Source organism: Rhynchophorus ferrugineus, unplaced genomic scaffold (genome assembly GCF_030347505.1).
Source record: "Rhynchophorus ferrugineus isolate W39M unplaced genomic scaffold, kcgeb_rfMv2 rfM3, whole genome shotgun sequence".
NCBI classification, from domain to species: Eukaryota; Metazoa; Arthropoda; class Insecta; order Coleoptera; family Curculionidae; genus Rhynchophorus; species Rhynchophorus ferrugineus.
The window spans coordinates 33,411,583-33,425,749 of NW_027472582.1; the positions used below are offsets into that span (position 1 = coordinate 33,411,583).

General features: G+C 32.5%; 1 protein-coding gene and 1 long non-coding RNA gene across 2 annotated transcripts in view; both read left to right on the forward strand.

Moving 5' to 3' along the window:
• LOC143193098 (uncharacterized) overlaps window positions 1–14,167 on the forward strand; it is a 917,882-nt gene that overhangs the window by 576,281 nt on the left and 327,434 nt on the right. The window lies entirely within an intron of this gene.
• Window positions 127–2,233, forward strand: LOC143193100 (uncharacterized). The gene is made up of 2 exons (XR_013004942.1): window positions 127–205; window positions 2,080–2,233. It is a non-coding gene; the product is annotated as an uncharacterized LOC143193100 (long non-coding RNA).

A 14,167-nucleotide genomic window follows, 5' to 3' on the forward strand; every position in this document is an offset into this window, starting at 1 on the left:
GAAGCAGCAGGAAAAAAAGGCCGAAGAAAAATGTCGTCTCAGGCCGGGAGCCGCGCCATAAAAATGGCGGTTTTCCGGAGGCATCTGGCACCCGAAGACTGATGAACCAGCTCCGTAAACAAACAAGTCGAAATTATACCGGAAAGTTAACAATGCGGAACATATTTCAAACTGGGTCAGAGCGGATAGGGGCATCGGTTATCAGGTATGGAATAAGATGAACAATATTTCAGAGATTCTGTTTTTTTTTATTAGCCGGATAACTCCGCTTGGAAAAACAAACATATAAATATGTTTTTAAATTAATTTTTTTTTCTACAAACTTGTTTCGGTTTTAATGGGAGGGTTATTTCTGAATCGTGCTTGTTTTGTTTTTACGTCTACAAGCAGTTTATTTTAATATATATTTTTTTACAATGTTTACGAAAAAAAAAAAAAAATATATATATATATAATTTAATATATATTTTCGAAGGTAATTATTCAGAAATTCATTATTTTCCATAGCTTTTCTTCATATTTCTGCATTTCAGCATTTCGAAACCACCAAGCGGTAATAAGAAAGCGCTATCAGGTCAATTGAAAAGTCCCCAGCCTACCATAGTAAAAGACATTTTCTTGGCAAAATTAGTTTTGTTTCTTCAACATAATTCTGTCAACTGATTATAGCGGATCAACTTTTCGATACCATTTTTGTAGTACAATTTGTCCTTTGCTTCAAAATAGGCCTCAGTTTCGGCAGTCACCTCTTCATTCGACAAAAATTTCTTCCCAGGGAGCTTTCTTTTGAGATCTGAGAACAGGAAATAGTCGCGCAGGAAAAAATCTGGAGAATACATCTACCGTATGGAGGAAGCAATTCGAAGCCCAATTCATGGATTTTTGCCATCGTTTTCAGTGACTTCTGGCACGGTGCATTGTTTTGATGAAGCAGCACGTTCTTATTCTTGAAATGCGGCCGTTTTTCGACGATTTCGTCCTTCAAATGGTCCAATAACGCTATGTAATAGTCGCTGTTGATTATCCTTCCGCCTTCAAGGTATACCTTGCTAGCCGATTGTTGCGTTTTCCCACGTTTTGGAGCGGGTTCATTGTATGCAGTTCACTCGGATAACTGTCGATTGGACTTCGGATTAAAATGATGGAGTCATGGTTCATCCATTGTCACATATCGACTCAAAAACTCGGGTTTGTTATGCTTGAATATCTTCAAACACTGCTCCGAGTCATCAACTGGTCGTTGTTTTTGATCAAAAGTGAGCTCGCGCGGCGCCCACTTTACACATAGCTTCCTCATACCCAAATATTTGTAAATGATTTGATATACACGTTCAGTTGATATCTTTAGAGTATCTGTTATGTTATTCAATTTCAATTTACGGTCATTCAAAATCATTTTGTGGATTTTTTTAATGTTCTCGTCGGTAACAATCTCTTTTGGGCGCCCACTGCGTTAACCGCTATCGGTGCTCATTTCACCACGTCTAAACTTAGCATACTAATCCTTGATGGTTGATTTTTCTGGGGCAGTGTCCGGAAACTCGGCATCATGCCAAGTTTTTGCTTCAACTGTAGTTTTTCCCTTCAAAATGCAATATTTTATCAACACGCGAAACCTTTTTGTCCATTTTTTTCCCAATAACAAAAGTTACTTCACTCAAAATGCTATAATTTACAAACTAATGATCCGACAGCTGTCAAATTTATACACGCATCTTTGAGGATTAGGGCTAACTAAAAAACATATGAATTTCGTTCTAGTAGCGCCGTCTATGTGTCAGGCTGGGGACTTTTCAATTGACCTGTTATGCCTGGTTGAGTATGCCTGGCATGGCAGAACTTCCCGTTCTGGCTGTAATAGTGCCTTCCTATAAGATACGTAAAAATTATAGAAAATGATGGAATTTTTTTGGTTAATATAAATACCAACTTATTTTAATAAAACATTATTTAGGGTCATAATTTTAGATTACTAGATTAACAAGCATGTGTGTATTTAAAATGCCCGAAACCATATTATGTTCACCGGTATACAATTCTTACCAAAAAGTTATTGTTTGGCGATACTTTTTCATCTAGACAAAACGAGCGCCAAAAAACGAACGCAACAGAACACCATCTCTACCGGAACACCACCGGATTTATGAGTCATTGGAAATTGAACCACCGAACTCCTGTCAGAGTAACAAACCGAGACTGGCATTTGAACGATTTTATATTTCGCACATAATAGCATAAAGAGGACTTTCAAATGAAAAAAGGAATTCGATATTAATGGTGAGATATTAATCGAGGCCTGTTTTATTCCATCTTAGCATTGATCCAAACTTATTAGAAAAAGTCTACAGATATAATTTTTTATTGCCTTATTGGCAAGTAACAGAATAGCTTTTAACATAATAAAACATTCGCATACAGACAATTGATATTTAAATTGAAATTATTGAATTTATTTTGAAATTGATATTTATTTATAGATATATTTTAATCAGCGATGTATATTGTTTAAAAGCTATTAAACAATCTCACTTACCTGTTAAATATTTTAATTTAATAATACTCAACATAAAATAACAGTTTTTATTTTATCATTATTGAGCTACTCAGTATATAAAGACGCTAACCATGGAATGGTGAAAATTGGAAAACACAAAATCTACTGCCGAATCCCATCAAAAGCTTCTAGAAACTTATGGTGCCTTTGACCAGTGATATTTCAATGTCAGTTTTGGTTTTAATGATTTAAAAGTGGTGATTTTGATGTCACTGGCATGAGATCTAGAATAAAATTCGAAGACAATGAATATCAATTCATATTGGACGAAAACACAGCCCAAGCTCTCAACATTTTAGACAGCAATCAACTGTTTCCACATGCTAAGATACGATAGGAATTATCTAATGGGATGGAGAACGGCTAGCACATGAACTAACTAAAAATCGTGTTTAGAATTGTTTTAAAATTGTGGTATCAATGCTTATCAAGCAGCAAGGAGTTTTCTGTGATGCATTGTGACTGGCGATGAATAACGGATCCTCTAGCTAATGTAATACATCAAGTGGTCTCAAAAGGACAGAACTATAACTTTTATTTTATCCATCACTGTTATGCGTTTCCTCATTGGTTGTTCGCCAAAAATTCAATTAAATTAATTTCACAATTGCCTTGTTCACCCGATTCTGCTACATTGGGTTTCAAGAAATTCTTTCGAGGATATCGTTTTGAGTCAATTGACTAGTTGTAGTTGAGGAATTGAACCTAATTTGAAGAACTATATAAAAGTCATGCCAGAAATCCAACTTAAATGTATTGTTAACAGAAATTAACTGTTTCAAAAACGGAAAAAAACTTAGGATTACTTATAAGAAATAACACATTTGCATTTTATTTTAAAAATCTCACTGGTTTTTGTAATAAAAATATATGGCTATTATTATGGTTTGAGACAAATAAATGTTAAATCGACTACGAATGTTTATCTCAATTAAATTAATCTTAATAATGCATATTTTTTCTAATCTTCTAAATTACCAGACTCTTCGTATGCGCATGTGGCCGAGCCATTATCTCTGTTATTAATAATCTTCCCTTTGCCGTACGACAGTATAGAGAAATTTAAGGACTTAAGAAAGAACTCGAATTGATCACTTGCACTTGGTTTGTTTTTGCGACGTCATTTTAACTTTATTATAGGCGATATTTTAGCGCTTTTTAAAAGCAGTCTGCAGACAAGCAAAAAGGAAGATGGTTCGAAAAATATGGCAGGTTATATTTTACTCTATACCAGCTGAGAAAAAGTTTATATCCGAAATGTGGTCTATGTATTTTGTCATATACGATCTTACATTTCCCATTTATGGCGCTTCCGCTTTTTATATTGTTATTTCAGATGTATAACTACTAGAATTATTTATGATATAAATGGAAAAAGGTGCAAATAGTTTGCTACTTCTTACTGTTTTAAAGAACAATGAAGTGTAAGGGACTTTCGAGTTTATGGTGAGAAATAACATTGTTTTGTTGTATTTGAATTTAAACACAGCTTAATAAAGATATTCAGTTCACACTGAGCTATAATGTATTGAAAGGAAGCACTATTAATTAACAGGTCAATTGAAAAATCCCCGGCCTGACACATAGGTTTTTTTTATAACATCTTTATTAGATACGCTTAGTACAATCTTAATTATTATTATTACAATTAATTTATTACTACTTTTCCTATGTGCTTGGATTAATTAACAAGCAAGACGAGTGCGAGAAAATACATCAGTATGTATTCCTCAATTATAAAATTATAATTATTTATTAATTATTAACTTATAGCTATAGTTTACACTAACAATAAACACTAAATGTTCACACAAGTTCGTATGGTTTTGTTCGTTTCAATCTCCTGACATCCTATGCGCTGTCCAGCAGTTGTACTGCTTCCACGTTAGAATTATTTAGTAATCTTCTTTCGTGTTTCAAGGCGAAATCCTGCACAACTTCGCAAATCCATTTGATTTCCAGGTCATCGTGCAGTTCTTCATTGGTTACATAGCGATAGGCATTGGTAATCAATCGAAGAATCTTGTTTTTACAGCGCTGTTTGACAAACTGATTTGAATTTTTAGTGCAACCCCATATTTGCACCCCATGGGTCCAAACTGGCTTTATAATTGTATTATAGATCAACCTCTTTGATTTTAGATCAAGTTGGGAGTATCTTCCGACTAACCAGTATAGTTGTTTTATTTTGGTTCTAATGTGTTTTGCTTTTTGTCTAACGTGATGCTTCCAATTTAATCTACCATCAAGATGGATTCCAAGGTATTTTGCTGATTCTGCTTGAGCAATCGGGCATCCATTGAGTGATATAATTAAGTTTTTATTATTTCGCCTTAATGCAAAATTAACGTGGACAAATTTGGAGCTATTAAGTTGAATTTTCCAATCTTTTGTCCATTTGTAGATTTTGTTGACTGCCACTTGGACTTTTTCTATTGCCCTAGGCCGAGATATATCTTTTGCCATAATAACTGTGTCATCAGCAAAGGTTCCAAGAAGTGTTTCTTTTGTTGTTGGAATGTCAGCAGTATAGAGCAGATACAGGAGAGGTCCTAAGACGCTACCTTGTGGAACTCCAGCCGAGATATTTTTAAATGTCGAGAACGCCATTTCGTGCGATACTGATGACTCCAGCAATTGACAATAGTTACGCGGTAACAATTTGCTCATCTTACAGATTAATCCCAAATACCAAACCCGGTCAAAAGCTTGTGAGATATCCAGGAATATTGTGACCCATATGTTGCACTACTAGAATTAAGTCCATATGTTTTTTGGTTAGCACTAACCCTCAAAAGATTCGTGTATAAATTTGATAGCTGTCGGATCATTAGTTTGTGAATTATAAAATTTCAAGTGAAACAACTTTTGTTATTGTGAAAAAAATGGATAAAAAGGAATTTCGCGTGTTTGTTTGAAAATATTGCTTTTTTAAGGAAAAAATACAGTTGAAGCAAAAACTTGGCTTGATGCCGAGTTTCCGGACACTGCCCCAGGAAAATCAACTATCAAGGATTGGTTTAGATGCTAAGTTTAGACCTGGTGAAATGAGCACCAAAGACGGTGAACGCAGTGGACGCCCAAAGAGGTTGTTACCGACGAAAATATTTAGAAAGTCCACAAAATGATTTTGAATGACCGTAAATTGAAATTGAATGAAATAGCAGATACTCTAAAGATATCAACTGAACGTGTACATCATATCATTCACGAATATTTGGGTATGAGAAACCTCTGTGCAATGTGGGTGCCGCGCGAGCTGACTTTTGACCAAAAACAACGACGAGTTGATGATTCAGAGCAGCGTTTGAAGATGATCAAGCGTAATAAACCCGAATTTTTGCGTCGATATGTGACAATGGATGAAACATGGCTCCATCATATCACTCCGAAGTCCAATCGACAGTCATCCGAGTGGACTGCACACGATGAACCCGCTCCAAAGCGTGGGAAAACGCAACAGCGGACTGGCAAGGTTATGGCGTCTGTATTTTGGGATGTGCATGGAATAATTTTCTTTGACTCGCTAATGTAATACATCAAGTAGTGTCAGTGGAGGAGGAGGAGGGTGTATTGCTTCGAGGATATTGTTTTAAGTCATTTAAGTAAAGTGAACCTCATTTAAAAAAAATTAAAGACGATACCTGAAGTCGAACATCCATTAACCGTTAACAGAAATTAACTGTTTTAAAAATTGAAAAAAATAGGATAACTTATAGTATGCAACACATTTGCATTTTTGTTAACAAATAAAACTAATTTTAAATACGGTATGATTTCTGTATTTTTCTAGTGGCTCAATAGCAATACGAAAAATAACAATACGATTTATTGGTTTATTTAATTTAATGTTTCGTTAAGCATAATTCGATTGCACACCAATGAACATTTCCGATATTTTTTCATCCCGACACCCCAAAATTAAAACTCGTTGTCATCAAGTGACCCGTTTTGATATCTCTGTTTCGATTATGAACTTTTCCGATAATTCGTAACTAGCGACTAGTATGGATGCTGGCCCCATACCATTCAGCTTCGACTTATTATTTCCGCTGTCCCTTTTCTCTATTTAGTTTTTGCCGAAAAGCCCGCCTGTTTTGTTGGATTTTTTCATCATGTTTTGAGATCGGTAGTTATTTATTGGCAATGTGTCGCGTCACACTACGGCCGTCGAACGCGTACTGGAAAAAATCCGATTAAAAAGGGATATAACCCGATTTGTTTTGCTTATTTTGTCCGACACGAGTATGGACACGAATTTTGTTCGTAGGTCGGATCCCGTCAGCGTCGCGCTTTGGTTTAAATACTGTTTGATAAATAAGTTTCAATTTTTCTAGGATTTTACCTTCATTCGTGTTAGATAATAAAACGTCTTCGTCTACTAAATATATAATATAAAATAGAAACATGTTACCTTGATAAATCCAATGTGTCACCACTTCTTATTTATTATTATAAAAAAATTTAACTGACTTTAAAAAATAAATAACGAACTCACTAAAAAGTAAAAAATAATCAAACTTAGATTTTTAACACAAAAAATAAAAAAATAAAATATGTACGTAATAATCGTTTCATAATCATGTAATATCTAAATAAAAATAAACAAAAACTTTATTTAACATAACTACTACACCTATTTTATATTCTACTATATACACACAATTTAGCTTAATAACTACCTGAACCTTTTTATCTATTTGCAATATTATTTTAACTACTACCAACTGATCACTTTGAAGGCGGTGCCGAGCAACAAATTAGGTATGTTTTGGTGGTAGTATAATTTTGTGTATATGGCACAAAATTATATTATTATTTTTGTATTGTTTGGGCTCTGTACCTTTCAAGTAATAAGAAGTGGTGTATGTTTACCTAAATCCAACATATCATTTCTTTTTATTCTTTAAATAACACTGATTAAGTAAAATAGAAACGTGTTTCAATTTATAGATATCATAATAATGTAGATGATATCGTAATAGTGTAGAAATCAAAACTTCTAAACCAATATTTCTAGAATTTTTTTTCAAAAATATCTTCTAATCTCACATATGATTGTCGAAAAACAAATTCATCCACACCATTATATAGTGCGGATTTTTGGCGTGAGACATTAGTCATCTTATCAGGAAATGAGATCTAGTGCTGTTTTAATAAACCAGGAACAATTAATTTCATTCAAATAGAATCATAAGCAATCAAGAATATACTGCAAAATTGTATTAAAAATATTGCTGCTACTACTAGTCGACTAATCGCAGCACTTGTTTCACTGAAATAATTATATACAAATTACTGTTAATCCTAAATGAATAATGACTACTCTACTAATTACCATATACCATTTACTAAAATTATATTATCTGTAGATGAAACAAAGGTTAACGCTATTTCTTGTCGTAGATTTTAGTTTGCAACAAAATGTCCGCCCGTAATTTAATATGTCAATATACAGTTATGAAAAAAATTAAGTTTGTAGCGAAATAATCAGTCATTTATTTTGCATGTTAATTATAAATTATATAGTTTAATTCTTAATTAAGGTTTGAGGTCCTATAAAAAATGAAATAAAAGGATCAAAAAACCTAAAGATTGTGGAGTTTCATTCAGAACAAAATGTCGTTTGTATCCTAGCCTTGTTAAAAAAATATAGATATATCTATAAAAACTATGAAAATATTTCAAAAACGATATTCAACATTCCAGAAATCGATATATTATTTTAACAAAGCATCCTATGTCCTATTCTCATGGCGGATAGACATGTTTTGTAGTTATATTTTACTAAGTAAATTATATTTCTCCGTAAATTTGAAAGTGAATTATTTCTTAGAAATCCATTATTCTATTTCATTAGATAAATAATATATTATTGTTGTTGTTGACTATCCTGATCCCTATTTAATAAGCCAATAAGGTCGGTCGAACATTACTTCAAGGATCATTTACTTTTTCCAATATAAAACTCACTGGTTGCCAAAACGCCCTGAACAATAAATGATGCTTTAATTGAAGGTAAACTTATTTTCGGAAAGCAAGCAAGTTGTATGTACAATGTCCTTTTATGTTATAAAACATATTTTGAGCATGTATGTCTGAATTATAATACATAATTGCCATATTTTTAATGAAAATAAATCTCTTTCCTCTTCTAAAAACACGCATCCATTTAATTTTCATCCGAGCTTAATACTTAGACTCACCTTTAGTTCAGATCAGGTTTCCAGCCACTCGGCAAATCACTGAAATTATTCAAAATTGATGTGAGCCGCTTTGCATAATCCTCTCTGGCACATGCAGATCCAGTCGATTAGACGTTTATAATTCGTGTCTGCCGCTATTAAAACTGACTTTCCCCCGTCGAACGTTTTGCGGCCCACGTCCTGGAAATTCCAGTCTGGTAGTTTGCAAAAAAATTAATGAAATCTCTAGTTTATGCGATGCGTCAGTTTGTTCATTGTGATATTTTTATAGTGATTTAAAAACGCCTGGAAACTTTTAGAACAACGCCGAATATACAGTTTTAATGGTCTATTTTACGGAATACTCAGTTACCCGTCGGTTTTATTGATAAAAGAAGTATTTACTAATAAATTACTTGCATTTTCTTAATATATTTGGATAGAAGGTTTTGGCTAGAAGAGTAATAGCATGCGCACTAGAAGTTCAATTGGCAACGTTTCCAATTATTGCAAATAATACCAACATTTGAAGAATATATTATAAATAGAATAAATTATCTTGAATTCACAAATATTATCTCTGTTGAGACTCATGTTAAAATTTCTTGGTACATTTTTCATCTTCTATAATATAAAAAATTTAGTAAGAAGAACTATGTAATATAAACATATTTCATTTTAAAATGATTTTCATAAGAAAAAATAGAAAATAAGGCAATATGTAATTATTTTTCAATATATAAACATTACAATAACAAACCAAAGTTATAGTTCTTGTAAATTATTCGTATACTTAAAGAGTATAATATATATTCTCGAATTCACAAATTAGCCTAAAATAAGTTTCAATCAAGTTTAAATTTAACTAAGTTTTTTTTAACATATTTTATTTTAAGGAAAGAAAAAAGATAAAATAAAAAAGGCATGTAAGGTAATAACAGGTTAATTGAAATGTCTCCGGCTTACCATAAAACACTTTTTTTGGCAAAATTAGTTTTTTTTATTCAACATAATTCTCTTCAAGGGTTATACACTGATTATAGCGATCATCCAACTTTTCGATACCATTTTTGTAGTACAAGTTGTCCTTTGCTTCAAAATAGGCCTCAGTTTCGGCGATCAATCGACGAAAATTTCTTCCCAACGATTCTTTTGAGATCTTAGAACAGGAAATAGGCGTTGGCGGCCAGATCTGGAGAATACGGTGGATCAGGAAGCAATTTAAAGCCCAATTCATGGATTTTACTATCGTTTTAACTGGCTTGTGACACGGTGCATTGTCTTGATGAAGCAGCACTTTCCTTTTCTTCAAATGCGGCCGTTTTTCGGCGATTTCGTCCTTTCGGTCCAATAATGCTATGTAATAGTCGCTGTTGATAGTCCTTCCTTTTTCAAGGTAGTCAATGAAAATTATTCCATGCATATCCCAAAATACAAACGCCATAACCTTGCCAGCCAACTGTTGCATTTTCCCACGTTCTGGAGCGGGTTCATCATGGGCAGTCCACTCGGACGACTGTCGTTTGGACTTCGGAGTGAAATGATGAAACCATGTTCCATCCATTGTCACATATCCATACAAAAATTCGGTTTTATTACGCTTGATCGTCTTCAAACAATCTCCGAATCATGAACTTGTCGTTGTTTTTGATCAAAAGTGAGCTCGCGGTACGCCCACTTTACACAGAGCTTTGTCATACCAAAATATGCGTGAATGATAGGATGTACACATTCAGTTGATATCTTTAGAGTGTCTGCTATTTCATTCATTTTCAATTTACGGTCATTCAAAATCATTTTGTGGATTTTTTTATGTTTTCGTCGATAACAATCTCTTTTGGGGGTCCACTGCGTTCACCGTCTTCGGTGCTCATTTCACCATGTCTAAACTTAGCATTCCAATCCTTGATGGGTAAATTTGCTGCGGCAGTGTCCGGAAACTCGGCATCAACTCGAGATTTTACTTCAACTGTATTTTTTCCGATCAAAAAGCAATATTTTATCAACACGTGAAATTCCTTGTTATCCATTTTTTTTTTCACATTAACAAGAGTTGCTTCACTCAAAATGCTATAATTCACAAACTAATGATCTGACAGCTATCAAATTTTACACATATATTTTGAGCGTTAGGGCTAACTAATCTAGTATCGCCATCTATGTGTCAGGCCGGGGACTTTTCAATTGATTTGTAAGATATAATTAATTTATCATTATATAAAAACACAAGCATCCATTTATCTTTAAAATTACTCTATAACATATCTATCACAGCCTAAAAATTCAATAGTTTTTGTTCAATTTTAACGGTGTGAATTGCCTATATAATCAACAAGCTGTGATTTTGATCAGATATACTCACATAAAGAACATCGAGTCATATTTATCTGTACATTTATTTTTAACTATGGCTAAAATATGACGGTATACAATTGAATCCAATTTGGAAAATTAATATTAAAATTGGTGGTATGTTCTCATACGTTTGTTGAAATTAAACGTGTTATCTACTTTCTAACTAATTTAATCAGATGATACTAAAAATGTAATTTGTCATTAGGAATAGGAACGGAAGGAATTATCGAATGTAAATAGAAAACTCTCATTACGTGAATATAACGTGCAAAGCGAATGCAAAAAAATGAAATTGGGTTGTATAATAAATGGTGTGGTATAAACATTTTATACTTGGTATCTACATATCTTATTTATTTATATTTTTATATTTGCATTACACTGATTAACATGAGCATATAATATATTAGATTGATAAAAAACAACATATACTATTTTAATAGTATAATAGTTAAAAAAATTATATATAAAAATATATAATATATAAAACAGTATAAAATTCCAATATTGGATAAAGAACTTCAACAATATTGCTTTTAAGATCAATAACGTCTAGATCGGTTATAATAGTGGATTTAAATTCTAACCATGAAGCTGTAAAATCAACATAATATCGATAAATCTGCCTTTCGTGTTTCAAATTCAGTCGTATTGAAATCCCCGAATAAAATTTCGGATACAATTAAGAATTTCACTGTTAAAACCTATTTTAGTAACAAATGGCAATTTTAACAGCTCATGCTAACAATCTTCTCATATCTATAAATCAGACCTTATATTATATATTAAATAAAATGTTAAAATCAAGCTATTAGTCTGCACAAGATCAGTTGGTATTTTCACGTTTAATTTTATCAACTTGAAATCTATATGAAAAAATTATTTAATGAGATATATTGTATTCGAGTGCCCCCTTAGGGAGTATTGATTTCCACAGTAACCTAATAGTCTAACTGTATGTTAGATTAAATAACTAACGGACAGGAATTAGTGGAGTCAGTAAAACAATAGCTCATATACATACTTTCAATTATTTAAATTTTATATATTAATTTTACTTTAATAGCTCAAGATAAAACAATCATTGCTTTTCTTGTATAATTTGAAGAAAACACCACTTTAGAAATGACAGCGGTTTTACGGCGTTTATGAATGGAGGTGAAAAGGATCTACTACAACAATATTCAGCGAAAAGTCTTAGTTTAGTTCAGATTAATACCCACACCAACATCAAATCGAAATATTAATGAGTTTAATTTTGCTATATTCTTGTGCATATGGTGGAATCAGCAAATTGTAATGTAGTGTAAGCTGATTAAACAGAATAAAGTTGTGATTGCTATTATATATTGTTGTCTTCTAAACATATTGAACAATGTGTTGACAAAGTCCTATATTCAGCTACATATTTTTTTAATGTATGTTCGCCGATTTCTCCGTTAATTGTGGACCGATCTTCAAAATTCAATTTTTTATTCAAAAAAGTGCTCTTCCAAGGTGGTCCTATTGGAACCAAATCTGGACCTGTTGGGGGGAAGGGGAGAAATAGAGGGAAACGCTCAAATTTCAGAGGCACGTACAAAGTTTTCATAAATTTTTTATCTAAAATAATCAGATATTTATATATAATGTGATTGCTGGGCTGATGTGACGGAAAATCGGAAGTCGTTCAATGCAAAAGCCATTCAGTTTGCTTTTTAAGCACTAACTGTAGCATATAAGACCTCATAGAAATATTGTAGACAACTGCTTCTATGGTGGAGTGGTTAAAGCGTTTAGCTCCCAAACGGGGATCGCGGTTTCGATTTTCGGTGGGGACAATAACTCTTTGTTGTTTAGTTTGTCATAATACCTAGGCTAGGAAGCAGACCTCGGGGCCTGAAGCGCTCCTTATTTTCAATCACTATTTCTTTATTTCTATTTTTCGTCATACGAGCTGCACCTTTACTTGGCCTACCCATTGTGGTACTAAATGAAATAACTACGTAATTTATTGAGTAAATATCTAACACTAAAAAGAGAAAAATAAAAAAATGAATCGACTTGAAGAATGTAAAATACGTGTAGTATACATGTAGTAGATTTATTTTTTGAAGTCGGTTAATTTTTTTTTTTTGAATCGTTTTACTTATCTTGAATGCATGCCTTTTTAAAATGAATAAATGATCAGAATATATGCAAACACCTAATACATTCCGTCATAGGCTTAAGCTAAGCCTAAGCCTAATATAAATAATAGTTAAAAATAATCTATAAGTAAGCTACATTTTATTTATGTTATCAATAATTTAGTAGGCAAAAAGGGAAGAGTAATTTTTTAAGAGCCATTAATTCATCCGTTCATATCGTTTTATGAAATTATTTTTATACTATAGGGAAATGGCCAAAACCCATTACGATTTCCGTATACGTTCAGTTGTTTTGACGTACATTTGCGGAATCAGCATAACGTTCCATCATTATCTGATTGGCTATGAAGCCGGTTTGCTTTTTATGTTCTTTATGTGTCATGTTTGGTTGCCACTATCTCAGCTTCTTTTGTTTTTATTTCACAGTCAGCTACACAATTCTTTTTTTAATGTTTTCGTACCGAAAATAATGTTACTTCAACAGTAAATTAAATTATTAAATACAGAAAATCTATAAGTTTAGCCCAGCGCATTATTTGTATTTTTTATTGAAAAAAAATCTATATGAAACAAATGTATGTCTAAATGTTAACAATGTATTGTCCATCACCATTACCTTGCCTCATATTTTAAGCAAGCATCTATAAGAGTAATACATGAATATCTCCATATTAGCGATATAAACTAGGGATAATCAAATTAAGTAATATCTGGAATATACGGCAGGTGGAGTACGATATCTCATTTGATTGCTTACATATATATTTTTTGGTCAACTTTGAAACGTATCGATTAGTATTCCGGCCATATTCATTTAATATAATATTCCAGTATATTTGGTGTGAATAGTGATTAATGTCGAACCTCACTTGTGATTTTAGTTGGGTTTTCTCATTTCCTACAAACACATTATCAACTATAAGATTATGTGTTTATTACTAATT